The sequence below is a fragment of the Pseudophryne corroboree genome, chromosome 3 (assembly GCF_028390025.1).
Source record: "Pseudophryne corroboree isolate aPseCor3 chromosome 3, aPseCor3.hap2, whole genome shotgun sequence".
In the NCBI taxonomy this organism is placed as follows: domain Eukaryota; kingdom Metazoa; phylum Chordata; class Amphibia; order Anura; family Myobatrachidae; genus Pseudophryne; species Pseudophryne corroboree.
Genome location: NC_086446.1, coordinates 10836925 through 10851581, shown reverse-complemented (window position 1 = coordinate 10851581; position 14657 = coordinate 10836925). Strand labels below are relative to the sequence as shown.

Genomic DNA, 14657 nt, shown 5'->3' with positions numbered 1-14657 from the left:
GTCCAATGGACAAATGGATTACAGTATCCATTGTATTGCTTTTGGAAGACTTGTATAAATAAAGCCTGCTGCAGGCCAGCCAGTCAGAAGACTCTTAACACTATCTACCTGATTAGCGGAGGACTGGACCAGGAAGCGCATGCGAATATTCTCACGTATGTACATTGACTGTAGCCATTTACTCTGTTGTATTGTAGTGTATGAATTGTATTAACCCCCTTTCAGATATATTACTCTGTGGTGTCGGAACCCAGTATTTAACTACAAATCGGTGTTGTGTCCTCTTTTCTCTGCTAGGGTTTAAAGTGTATTACATTGCCTAACTGTATAAGGTTCAAAAGTGTATTAATAAGGAGTGTACGCGCTGCGGGTACTCTGTACCGTCAGCGCTGCATAAGGTGTAAAGTATAATATCATTGCATTGCATTACTAAGAAATTTTAAGGTGTATCAATTGAGTGTGTACGCGCTGCGTGTACTTTGTACCCTCAGCGCGGCGTTTGTATGCAGAGTACGTACGTGGTACGGGACTTATTACGCAAATAGCGTAAAAGGTATATAGAGTGAATATTAAGTTTAGCGGCCGTAGCGACTCCATGGTAGAAGTGTGTTATAAGGTATAGCTTTATGGTTTAAGATAATATCGACATTATCAAATGGGGGCATCGTCCGGTTTTTCCTCATACCCGCAGCCTAGCAGGTTAAAGCAGACTTTATCTATCAGCAAAGGGCGGACAGGTATCCCACGTAAGCCTTCTCCTGGTTGGTGGATACACTGGAAACCCTAATTTATTGCTGATTAGATGGCGTCTGCTCTGCATGGTTTGTAGGGATGCTGGTGGGACCCGTAAATAAATACGCAAAGCTATTTTTTTAAAGGTCTGTGAATTTCTGTTTGGCGCCAAATGCGCACACAACACGAGCATACACCTGTACTTTGTATTTGTATACCTGCTCATATTGTTGCCATAAATACTCATTACTAGATTCATTTAGACCTGTACGGAGAAATTTGTTGCTATTTAGTTAAAAATATAGAATAAATATTAAGGAAGTAAATGTAAAACACAAACACAGTCTGGCCTAGTTAAAAAGGTTTATACAGAAAGACAACTGTGTTGTGTTAAGTAAACGATTATAGGTAATATCGCTTACATTTATAGAAGTGTGGGATTTGTACTATTGCGGACGTACGGTTTTTGTACACGTGTCTCGGACAAAGTACGGGACTGCGTACGCAACGTAAAGACATATGCACGGTCGCGTGTTTACGCAATGTGCGTAAGGGTACGACCGCTAAGTACAAATTACAAAATAGCATTGTTTAGTTTAGGGGTGGAACAGTAGCCACGCTACAATAGCACAAATTGCTCGATTTCCAAAATTTAGTTTAAATAAAACCTTTTTTACTGTATTACCTCTGGTACTAAGGCTGTTTATCTGAATGAAAGTTAATTTTCTGTACAGAAAAACCAAAGTATATTTGAGTGAACGAACGTGAGTGAGCAAACATAATAAAGGTTTTGTGGACCCAGGGAATTCGGGATCCCGTAGAAGTGGTACACCGAGTGAGTGGAGACTCGGTGGCGTGAGGCAGCTGACTCATGTTAATATAGATTGAAGTACAAAGCAAGGTAGCAGAGTACCGCAGACCAGAAGGTCAGCGGGGTTTAGAGTACCGCGGCCCAAGAGGTCAGCGAGGTTTAGAGTACCGCAGCCCAGGGGGTTAGCGAGGTTTACCCATATAGGCTTGTTTTTGATACGCTCCGGCTGAGGTTTCGCAGCCTGAAAAATCGATTCCATTGGTCGTACGGCGGATAAGTAACAAATACCTATACACTGTGCGATTGGGCCGCGCGTTCGTGGGTGCAATAGTTAGCGCAACGTGATACTCTTTTTACGAGCTTTGCGTAAAATCGTGGTATCATTAGCGCTGAATATAGCATACGCAAGCGTGATTTGTGTATAATAAAGGTTAAGGGAGTTTTCGCTGGTCTCTCTCAGGAAATCTCCAACGGCCAATATTTACTGGAAAGGGTAAGTTATTCCCAGAAACTTTCAGTAAATAGAGGTTACATAGGGGCCCTAGGTTGGGTACATTGCCTGCGCTATCAACAGTGTATGGTAGTACTGGCCAACGGTGGCGTGAGTGGGTGAAAGCACTCTGAGAACTTTCACCGTTGCCTTATATTGAGTATTATTATTTTTTTGTGGGATTAGCCGAAAGGACAATACCTGCAAAATATGGGGGCCAGTTGCTCAAGTAAGGGATGTTCAACCAGGGTTCAGGTTGACATTCCGCGGCCCAGGGGGTCGGCGAGGTACATAATGTGTGAGAAGCATGGACCACACACAGAAGTTTTTTGCAATGAATGGGAACTTATGACTGCGGAAGATAGGGAACCATTCCCTAAGGTAGGCAGTTTTGAACCAGAGGTATTGCAGAATTTAAGGATTAGGATATGTCTGATAAAATCCCAAAAGCAAAGGGTCAGACACACAAACTGTTTAAACTTATGGCAGCAAGAGGGCGATATGCAAAGAGAATTAGCTCACGCAGCAGGTTCCAAACCTAGCAGGAAAATGATGGCAACCGCACCACCACCACCACCACCGTATATTGTAGGGGAGAAAGTGGCTACAGACAATGGCATATTGGTATCTGATAAGAGTATAGTTGATAAATGCACTAACGCTAACCCTTGCAAGTTGTATCCCATTTTAAACTTTCCTCAGGACTGCGAGCAGGAAGATGAGCCCAGCACGATATCGGCACTCTCTCTAGCAGCCACCATACAAGACACTCAGGTGGGCACGGCCCAACCAGCAAGAGCAGTAGTAAGGCCCCCTAGTGGAGGGATAAGTGAGGTCGTGTCCACAGGTAAGTATGGCACCATACATTATGCAGAGACAATAGCACCTCACATTGTAGAATCAAACCAGAATGATGTAATTGAACTAAATCCTGTCAGGGTGATCGCAGTCCCCAATGGGAAGACTGATGCTCAGGGAGTCACTCCCATCAGGAACATTGCTATGCATTGTCCTTGGTCGCGGACAGAATTGAGGACAATTATGTCTGAATTTCCCGATCCCAGAAAGGATCTAGTCGCATGCCAGAGGTTTATTAAAGAATTAGGTAATGCCACCGAACCCACAAACAAAGATTGGCGAACAGTGCTACGAGTATGTTTACCTTCCAATATTGACCCCGCGAAATTCATTACTGATTGTAAATTAGAAGCAGAAGTACCTCTCACTGAAGAGTACACTCAGGAGAATGTACGACAAATCAATCTGCAATTAGGAGTATATTTCCCTATTGTTGTCAAATGGAATAAAATCTTTTCCATAAGACAAAAAGAAGGTGAAACGGCATCTGAATATTTCCACCGAACACTGCAGGAAATGGCTAGATACACTGGGATCGAGGACATTAAGGACAATGTACATCACAGGGAGGTAACTGTGTCAGTATTAATGGATGGGGTTAAATGAGACATTAAGAACAAGGGTACAAACCACTCTACCTAACTGGAGAGGTATCTCTGTGGCTGCATTAAGAGAGTCCGCTATCGAGCACGATCGGAACGTCATTAAGCACAGGGAGTCACAGGGGGATAAGCTGATGACAGTAAGTATAAATGCCCTTACAACCAAACCGCATCAGCCAAAACCCCAGACCCCTGATGGTAAGTCACGTTTAGTAGTATGCTATAACTGTCGGAAGGAAGGACATTTTGCACGGAACTGTAGTTATAAAGGCACGCATACGGTATATCGACCCCCTAGACCAGAACATGAACCACATTATAATACACATAATAGGGATCAGGGATCGCATAGGAGAAGTTACGAGCCACACGCAGGGGAAACAAGGAGGTATCCACCAAGGAGGGACTGGCAGACCTCTGAAAATTCTCAGCTACCCCCCTCACATATTGTAGCTGCCAGCGCGCTGCGGGAGGGTCACAATATACAATAGGGGTTGGGCCACACCTGTAGTCTGCAGCCAGTGAAGTTGATTGCTAGCCTTGGTAGTGAACCCAAGGTCACAGTTGATGTAGCTGGTAGATCATTACATTTTCTTGCCAGGTCAGTGTTAAATTCAACGGTAGGTATGAAAACCACGGGTAAAACAATTTCGGCAATGGGAGTAACAGGAGTAGTACAACACTACCCTTTGAGTAGACCTGCGGAGATTACGATAGGGCCTTTGCAGACCAAGCATTCCTTTTTGTTAGCTGCATTGGCTCCGACTAATCTACTTGGGAGAGATCTATTGTGTAAAATGGGGTGTGTCATATATTGTACTCCTGAGGGTGTCTTCTTGGATATACCCGAGAATCACATTCAGGAAGTGCAGGATATGTTAGACACCCCACAAAGGCTAATGTCACACTCTGCTGGTATAGACAGGTGTCCATCCAAGGTAGAGGAAATGATCTCACAAATACCGGGATCCCTCTGGACCAAAGATGGACAAGACACTGGATTGATCGCGAATGTAGCTCCCGTAGTAGTGCAAATAAAAGATGGTAGGATAGCTCCAAAAATCCCTCAGTATCCTATGAAGCCAGAGGTGGAATTAGGATTGTACCCAGTCATAGAGCGCTTGCTACAACAGGGCATCCTAGTCAGGACGTCCAGCACTGCCAATAGTCCCATCTTCCCTGTGAAAAAGAGTGGGGGGAGGGGTTATAGGCTAGTGCAGGATCTAAGGGGGATAAACAAGATAGTTGAGAGCCAATTCCCAGTAGTGCCAAATCCAGCTGTCATCCTTATGCAAATCCCTCCTACTGCGAAATTTTTCACTGTCATTGACCTCTGGTCTGCTTTCTTTTCTGTCCCTCTGCACCCTGACAGCCAATACTTGTTTGCATTTACATACAGGGGAGTACAGTACACCTGGACTCTTCTCCCCCAAGGTTTCATTGACAGCCCAAGTATTTTCTCCCAGGCTCTGCATGACTGTTTACAATCCTTTTAACCTGAGAGCGGATCAGTATTAATACAGTATGTAGATGACTTATTGCTGTGTTCTGATTCACTTGAATCGTCCTTGAAAGACACGAAACAGCTTCTGTTTCATCTTTCCCATACGGGACACAAGGTTTCAAAGGATAAGTTGCAGTTGTGCCGGACCAGGGTAAAATATTTGGGACATTGCTTGACGCAAGACCTTAGACACCTCACCGCTGATAGAATACAGGCGATTCACGACATGACTCTACCACAAACCCAACAACAGATCCGCACCTTTCTTGGAATGTGTGGGTACTGCCGAAACTGGATCCCAGGGTTCTCCATACTGGCTTTACCTTTGTAAGAAATGGTCTCTTCAAACAAACCAGATCGGATCTCGCACACAGATGAGTCCGAACTGGCATTTGAGAGACTCAAACAGTGCCTATCACAGGCACCTGCATTAGGCATGCCAGATTATGGGAAACCCTTTGAATTGTATGGTACGGAAAGTGCTGGGTGTGCGGCAGGTGTCCTAATCCAGAGACATGGTGATGCCAGCAGGCCGGTAGCTTACTACAGTGCACAGTTGGACACCGTAGCACGGTCACTCCCCACATGCTTGCGAAGTGTTGTATCACTGACCTGGTTGGGAAGTGTTGTGGACTCGGGGCTTCTTCCGGTGACCGGGAAGAGGAACCGCTACTGGGTCGCAGTAGAGATGGCCGGATGTAGGTCTTCCTCATACAGGATTAAGACGGTAGGCAGGAGGCACGGGTGAATGCTTGAAGGTCTCCTGAAAGACAAGACTTGTAAAGGGATTGATGAATTGATGGAGAGTACCAAAAGCTTACAGTGAGTGATGTTGGGGTGTTGGAGGCACTGAGGTACTAGAGGCTCCAAAATGCTAAAGGTCCTGAGGCACAGCGGTGCTGAGTGCTGAGGCACAGAGGTGCTGGAGGCACGGAGGTATTGAGGCACGGAGGTATTGAGGCACGGAGGTGCCGGAGACACAGCAGTGCTGGAGGCACAGAGGTGCTGGAGGCACTGAGGTATTGAGGCACGGTGGTGCTGAGGGCACGGAGGTGCTGAGGCACAGAGGCACTGGAGACACTGAGGTGCTGAGGCACGGAGGTGCTGGAAGCACAGAGGTGCTGAGGCACGGAGGCACTGAGGTGCTGAGGCACAGAGGTGCTGAGGCACGGAGGCACTGGAGACACTGAGGTGCTGAGGGCACGGAGGTGATGAGGCACAGAGGTGCTGAGGCACGGAGGCACTGGAGACACTGAGGTGCTGAGGCATGGAGGAGCTGGAAGCACAGAGGTGCTGGAGGCACTGAGGTATTGAGGCACGGTGGTGCTGAGGGCACGGAGGTGCTGAGGCACGGAGACGCTGAGGCACGAAGGTGCTGGAAGCACGGAGACGCTGAGGCACGGAGGTGCTGAGGCACGGAGGCACTGGAGACACTGAGGTGCTGAGGCACGGGGGTGCTGGAAGCACGGAGACACTGGAGACACTGAGGTGCTGAGGCATGGAGGTGCTGGAAGCACGGAGACACTGGAGACACTGAGATGCTGAGGCACGGTGGTGCTGAGGCACGGAGATGCTGGAAGCACGGGACGCTGGAAGCACGGGAGCTCTGGAGATCCCAGGTACAGTAGCAACGATGATACTCAGGCGCCGGAGCACTGCCCGGCATCTGAATTTGAACTTCCTGCCAGGGCCTGATTGGGGGAAGCACTGATGACGTCACCCGAACCTCCCGTGGACGCCGGGCGCACACGCCGGCCGGAGCGCCGGACGCCGGGACCCGCCAGCGAGGACGGCCGCACGGAGACCCAGCGCGCCCGGAGGGGTAAGTATGGGGACCGCGGCGGCGTCGTGACAGTACCCCCTCCTCTAGGAGTGGCCCCTGGACACTTTCCCGGCTTCGTAGGATGTCTAGCATGGAAAATCCGGACTAGTCGAGGAGCCGAGACCTCAGAAGCCTTTATCCAACTTCTCTCCTCAGGACCATATCCTTTCCATTCCACCAGATATTGCAGATTCTTGTGAAGGTAACGAGAGTCTAGAGTTGCAGCGATAGCTTTGCTAGTGAGTAAAAGCGAAGACGTAGTGTTAGGACACAACCTGACAGTCCATACACCTCATGCAGTGTCAGCCTTACTAAACTCCGCCCAAACCAGACATGTCTCATCAGCACGGTTTACAAGGTGGGAATTAGCACTAATGGCCCCTGTAAACATCACCATAAAGAGATGCAGCGCACTAAATCCTGCAACTTATCTGCTGGGTGTGCCTGGACAGGCACAAAGGGTGGAGGATGAGAATGATGGTGAAGGAGGATTTAGTGCAGACACTGACATGCATGATTGTATGGAATACCTGAACCAGACTTTCACTGCGAGACCTGACATTAGTGACAACCCACTGGAAGGCGTAGATTTTACTTTTTACACTGACGGTAGTTGCCACAGACAGATGGACTCAGGAGACCTGTGTACTGGATTTGCAGTCGTAGATGACAGAGGTATCATAGAAGCTAAACCCCTGGGCCCACCGCACTCAGCCCAAGTTGCTGAGCTGGTCGCCCTAACCAGAGCGTGTGAATTGGCCAAGGGTAAGTCAGCCAATATATACACAGATTCTAGGTATGCCTTTGGAGTAGTGCATGATTTCGGGGCCCTATGGCGCCTCAGAAATTTCATGATGGCAGCTGGCACACCTGTAGCGCATGCATCCCACATAAAAAGGCTTCTAACAGCGATACAAGAACCAGACAGAGTGGCTGTTATCAAGTGTAAAGCACATACTTACAACCAAGATCCAATCTCACTCGGTAACAGCCGGGCAGACGAAGCTGCTAAATCAGCAGCCAGCACCCCCATACAAGCGAACATCACATCACTGATGACATTCAACACAATCAACACACAAAAATTAATTGACATGCAAAAGTTGTGTTCTCCACAGGAAAAGGCGGTCTGGAAGTCAAAGGGGTATGGCCAGGAGTCCTCAGGACTCTGGACAGGTGGACAGGGTAAGCCAGTGGCCCCCAGAGCATATCTTCCAAGCTTAGCTGAGGCGGCACACGGTCTGACTCATCTGGGTAAAGAGGGTATGTGTAAGCTGGTGAAAGCCTACTGGTGTGCACCAGGATTCTCTTCTCATGCGGGTAAGAGAGCAATGACATGTCTTATCTGCTTGAGGAAGAATATTGGAAAGTCAATACCAACAGAACCATCCCATATCCCGCCGACAGACGGCCCTTTTCAGGTAATACAGATTGATTTCATACAGTTACCACCCTGTAGGAATGTAAAATATGTGTTAGTCTGTATTCATGTGTTTTCCAATTGGGCAGAAGAGTTCCCTGCTGCCACAAATACTGCTACGTTCACTGCAAAGAAAATTGTGCAGGAATTTGTGTGTAGATATGGTATCCCTAGAATAATTGAAAGGGATAGGGGTACCCATTTTACAGGTGAAGTCTTTCAGGTTATGTGCAAACTGATGGGAATTAATAGCAAGCTGCATACTCCGTACCACCCACAGGCGAGTGCGAAAGTGGAGAGAGTAAACAGCACTATTAAGAACAAGCTGAGCAAAGTGATGGCTGAAACTGGATTGTTGTGGCCAGAAGCTTTGCCCCTAGTATTGTACAGCATCAGAACCACTCCCAGGTCCCCCCTTAACCTATCACCCTTTGAGATTCTTTTTGGCCGACAACCCCATGTAATGATAGACCCCCAGGATGATTTGAAATGCAATAACGAAGTGACTGTAAAATATTTGGTTAGGATGAGCCAGCAGCTGAGGAATCAAAACAAAAATCTAAAGCTGGTGATTCCTGACCTACCGAACAGTAATTGTCATGACATTGAACCTGGGGATTATGTAATGATTTGAAATTTTCTACACTCAGGTTGCCTCTGACAGGTAGGAAGGACCGTATCAAGTCTTACTAACCAGCACGACAGCATTAAAGGTTGCTGAAAGAGAGACTTGGGTCCACTCGTCCCACTGTAAGAAGGTCGCTGACCCAGAGAGAACCCATGACAAAGAGCAGAGTGTAGAGAACATCGTATCACTGGAGTGTCTGTTCCGGGAAGGTTGAGAGGCAGTACTGTTGAGACGGCACCTGAGCGTGGAGAACAACAAGACCAGAGGCAGTTGTCGCACCAGTTTTTCTTTTTTATTATTTTCTCCATCTCCCACTACCCTCCTTCTCTCCTTCCCTTTCCTCCCCCTTCTTGTTTCCTTTCTCTCCCCTTAACAAGATGGACTTACCCCAAGAGACTGCATTCCGGGTTTTCCTGTTAACCCTTTTGTTGACCAGAACAGTCTGTTTCGGTGAAAGTCCCAGAGAGGTCGAGAAAGGATCTGGAATGGGTTCTGATGGCGAGGACGGATTTGTAGAATTCCAAGAGCAACACATCACTCGAGCAAAGGCGAGTATCAGAAAACGATCTGGTAGTCAGGGAGCTCGGAGGCACTGTGAAGAGTTATTGGCTGAGGAAAATTGCATTTGTAGGAATTGTGAGAACATAGTTAAGGATGGGTGCATCCAGAGATGTCAGTCCAGCCTTAATATCAACATGGACCGTCATCCATTGAGTGATTACCACTCACTAGTGGGTAAGGTTTTAAACCAAACAGAATGCTGGGTGTGCTCACAAGTACCTCAAGGTCAGAGAAAGTCAGGATTAGTACCGTACCCTTTAGCAATAGATGAGGTACTCGAATTACGTGGTGGGAGACCGGTGGACAAGACATTTTATATTTCTAGGCCCCCTAGTTTGAAGCTCCACCAGTATCATGTAGATAGATCCTTATTATGCTTCAACATTTCCAATTACCGAAAACCAGGAAATTGGGAGGTGACATGGAAATACCATACCATGGCCTTTTCGCATAGAGCTGATAGGATACCCATAGACTCGCAACTTGTACGCCAAATAGCCAACAGTGGAAGGTATTTTTGGCATAGGTATACTCGAGGAAGCAAGACCATGTGGGTTGGAGAAGTATCACCAGGGTACTGTGCTCATATCATCCAGCCTGATACTTGTACTGAGCAGATGGGAGAACTAGGGATTGGGTTTTTCACTTGGAAAGTTTGTAATATGGTAATGTCATATTCTGTCCCATATGTTCTCCCCGATGATGCCTATTTCATATGTGGGTGGAAGGCGCATAAGTGGCTTGCCACGAACTCAGACGGATTGTGTTATGTTGGAAGAGTGTTGCCAGAGGTCATGACCATAACCCATGATAAGATGAAAGACGTTCACCGCAGTGCTCAGGCTCCTTATGCTCATACTCACTATGAACACATCGTTAAGAGACACCTCATAGATAGGACAGAGCACGTAGCCTCTGATTTGATCCACGAATCCACCGGGATTCAATTCCTTCTCGCATTAGACATCACCCGTACTGCCAGAGGAATTATAAATTATAGGTATATCCATGCGCTAGTGAACTTGATAGATAATATCACTGAGATGTATGACGACACCTTCAGGCATACGGGTAGGGAGTTGCAAGCTTACAAGACAGAACTGATCCAGCACAGGATGGTCCTTAATTATATCACAGCTGTGACGGGTGGGTACTGTGTCACTTTGGCAACTCAATATGGTGTGAAGTGCTGCACGTATATTACAAACAGCACTGATGACCCAACCGAGATCATCGATCAAAAGATGGACGATATCTTGCAGTTGAAGTGGGAGTTCCGGAGGAGACACAACCTTACCCTGACTGCAGTGAGTAATGAACTGACCGGCTGGTTCTCATGGTTGAACCCACGAAATTGGTTCTCAGGATTAGGAGAGTGGGCTCAAAATGTTATTATGAGTGTGGGAAAGTTTCTCCTATGTATCCTGGGAGTCGTCATAATTATTGGTTTGATATTTAGGTGTGTTCGAATTCTAACGCGGCGCAAGCACGGCACAAATTTGATGAGTCTAAGGAGCGGGGGCATTGTTACAGCAGCAGATTTAATTTATGACCCATCCATAGAGACTGTGTTATGATAAGGATTGCAAATTAATTCCATGGCCTGTTTCTTTCACCCATTTCTCCTTTGTCTCCCCCTCTGCCCAGATCCACCCATCCAGAAAAGACATCGACCCTACTCAAGAACGATTATGAAAATGTTATGTGAACGTATATTAGATATGTGTCTTATCTTCATCTCTACAACCTTCAGTTAGTGACACACATAGTCGACAGGTGATATCCACATATTAGCATTCACATGTGTTCCCCATCCATGTATCATCGACTAAATGTGCACCCCATTTGTTGGATCAAGAAGCCGAAAAGAGCTCGGTAGTGTTTGTTGGCCCACTTACAGACCCTTAATACGGGATAAGAAGGATTTAATGTATACTTCGCAATACCTCGAAGCTTATCTAGAACATATACTGCACAATGATACATGCCCCTCAGACATGGATTCATACATACATGCTTTTACTATCCCACTAGGTCATACATTTCCCGCCTACACCTCTCCTCCTACCATCCAATCATCTGTAGATATTGTATTATATATATTTTTCTGGTTAGTGTTTAGATAGTGGCAGTTATTGTTGACTGCCAAAGGGTGGACTGTCAAAGTCGAAAAATATTCCAGTACACACATTACGTACTAACAACACACACATGCCCGCTGCGTGTGCACTTGTTCCGCCGTGCGTGCACATATCCACAATTTGCGTATTGTCGCTCCCGCGGTCCTACGCGTGGTATGGGTATTTACAGCGGAGTTTGTGAACGCATGGAGGGCTATCAAAACATTACATATTTAATCCAAATAGTGCACATTGTACTATAGCCCCCCTGCACCACATCAGCAAGTATCAACAGTTTAAATGATTTCAGAACAAAGGGATTCACCTTTGCATGATAGGAGGGGACAGACTAAGGTTATAAGGTGGTGTCTGGTATCCAGCTGTAGGGTATTTTAAGGGTAACATTCCAGTGTTGGTTTGCGGAAGATCTCATGTTCCTGTGGATAGTTATGTGCAGAAGCAGAATATAGATATAAACTGTATTTACTGTATATTATGTATGCGGCGGGAATCCAGAGGAGACCACCCACAAGAGCAGTTGAGAAAGACATCGCCCACCTTTTCAAATCAACCTATGACCTCTCCTGTGCTGTAAAGATGCATCCCTGTGTCCAATGGACAAATGGATTACAGTATCCATTGTATTGCTTTTGGAAGACTTGTATAAATAAAGCCTGCTGCAGGCCAGCCAGTCAGAAGACTCTTAAAACTATCTACCTGATTAGCGGAGGACTGGACCAGGAAGCGCATGCGAATATTCTCACGTATGTACATTGACTGTAGCCATTTACTCTGTTGTATTGTAGTGTATGAATTGTATTAACCCCCTTTCAGATATATTACTCTGTGGTGGCGGAACCCAGTGTTTAACTACAAATCGGTGTTGTGTCCTCTTTTCCCTGCTAGGGTTTAAAGTGTATTACATTGCCTAACTGTATAAGGTTCAAAAGTGTATTAATAAGGAGTGTACGCGCTGCGGGTACTTTGTACCATCAGCGCTGCATAAGGTGTAAAGTATAATATCATTGCATTGCATTACTAAGAAGGTTTAAGGTGTATCAATTGAGTGTGTACGCGCTGCGTGTACTTTGTACCCTCAGCGCGGCGTTTGTACGCAGAGTCCGTACGTGGTACGGGACTCATTACGCAAATAGCGTAAAAGGTATATAGAGTGAATATTAAGTTTAGCGGCCGTAGCGGCTCCATGGTAGAAGTGTGTTATAAGGTATAGCTTTATGGTTTAAGATAATATCGACATTATCAACAGACAGAGAGTCCGACTTTCTGCAACGAGAAGTTCTCTTCACATATATCTTCAGAGCCCTTACAACATCCAAGGACTTTGATGTAATTGAGGAGTCAGTAGCCACTGGCACCACAATAGGTTGGTTGATAAGAAATGCCGACACAACCTTTGGAATAAACTGCTGACGTGTCCGGAGCTCAGCTCTATCTTCGTGGAAGATCAAGTATGGGCATTTACAGGATAAAGCCCCCAATTCGGACACACGTCTAGCAGAAGCTAAGGCCAAAAACGTGATCGCCTTCCATGTAAGAAATTTGACCTCTACCTCCTGTAGAGGCAAGACTAGAGGTTCCAATATTGGTCAAGCAAAAAGCTCCCACCAGATCTGGAGGGTAACCCGCACCGAGATATGTAAGTTATAATGCAATTCACAATGTTGGAGTGCCTTTCATCATATCTAATTAAACCCTATTTTAGGGATAAGCATATATATATATATATATATATATATATATATGAGAAAAGATTTGAAGGCTCACAAAGGTGCTACCAACTGGTTTAAACAAGGATATGAAATCAAATCCCCATAGAAAGGGGAAAAGGGAAAGAAACCAGATAAAATTTAAGGTGCACTCATCCAACTGATAAATTTTAATATGGGAAAATAAGGAGAAATGAAGACTCTTTTGTGGGCGCACTCTTTAACTTGAAATTAATATTTGAAACTAGTCAGAATAGATTAAAAGTTCAAATTTTAATAATTCAACAAAATTAAGATAACAAGTGGTTCATAAAGAAAATAATGGTCAAAAGAGAATAATATATTCAAATAGCACAGAGTGCTGATACAAGATGAAAACTAAATTCCGGCTGACGGAAGAGATTCTGAGTGTTTATAAACAAATAGTTTAAATTTTGGACGGTACGTTCTACTGATAAACAAAACACTGTTAAATGTTCCCTGTCAGAGTCTAATTCATACAAATAAAGCAGTCTGGATGCTGGTTATACTTATCGATAGTATAAGGGTGGAAAATAAGATGGCAGTGTGAATCTTCTGTCAGTGTTAGACACTATATAGGCTAAACCAATAAGCTCTACTAAACTGAGTATTCCTCAATGGTCACCCACTTGAGTACTGACCCAGCCCAACACTGATTAGCTTCTGAGATCAGACGGCTTCGGACGTTTCCAGTGTGGTATGATAGTAGAGGAAATGAACAATAATTGGAAGCTCTGGAATCACTGATGAGAGTTCACGAATTTACATAGTTATTAGAACAGATATCAGAGGTAGAGGAAACCAGATGGATCTGCTGCCAATGTTAGACAGGGACTTGGCCCTGAATCAATGGTGAGAGTCCACGAAATACAGAGAAGAATGAAATTAGATAAACAATGCTTGTAATTTTGACAGTACTGGAATTCAGAAATTGCCAAGACATAAAATGTCTGAGAAAAAGAAACAAAATGAAAAATGGAAAGGGATGACAATGTAACCAACAGGCTGTATGAAAGTATCCAACTGCAGGATGTTAAATGTTAAAGGAAACAAAATAGATAACAAGGAAACTGTAGCAAAATTACAGTGGTGTATCCTGACTAGAGCAAGTCTATAGGGGTTTAGATCAAATCACTGCCAATATCATAATACATGTACAGTGAATAGTACATTGTGATATAGAATGCATGAATGTTATTGATGCTAGTGTAGCTGAAAATGCTGGAACAAGTTAGCTAATAATCTAGAAAACCACAAGTGTGACCTTATTCAAACAATTTTTTTTTACATGAATTGTACCAGCAGGCAGGTCAAATTAAATGTGCAGCGATAGCGGGGCCATTAACTGCTGATAAGCATCT

At 45.3% G+C, this 14657-nt stretch overlaps 1 pseudogene; it reads right to left on the bottom strand.

Annotated features, from left to right (window-relative positions):
- Window positions 1-13888: 13888 nt before the first annotated feature.
- LOC134898311 (5S ribosomal RNA) lies at window positions 13889-14007 on the bottom strand (annotated as a pseudogene).
- Between the last annotated feature and the right edge of the window lie 650 nt (window positions 14008-14657).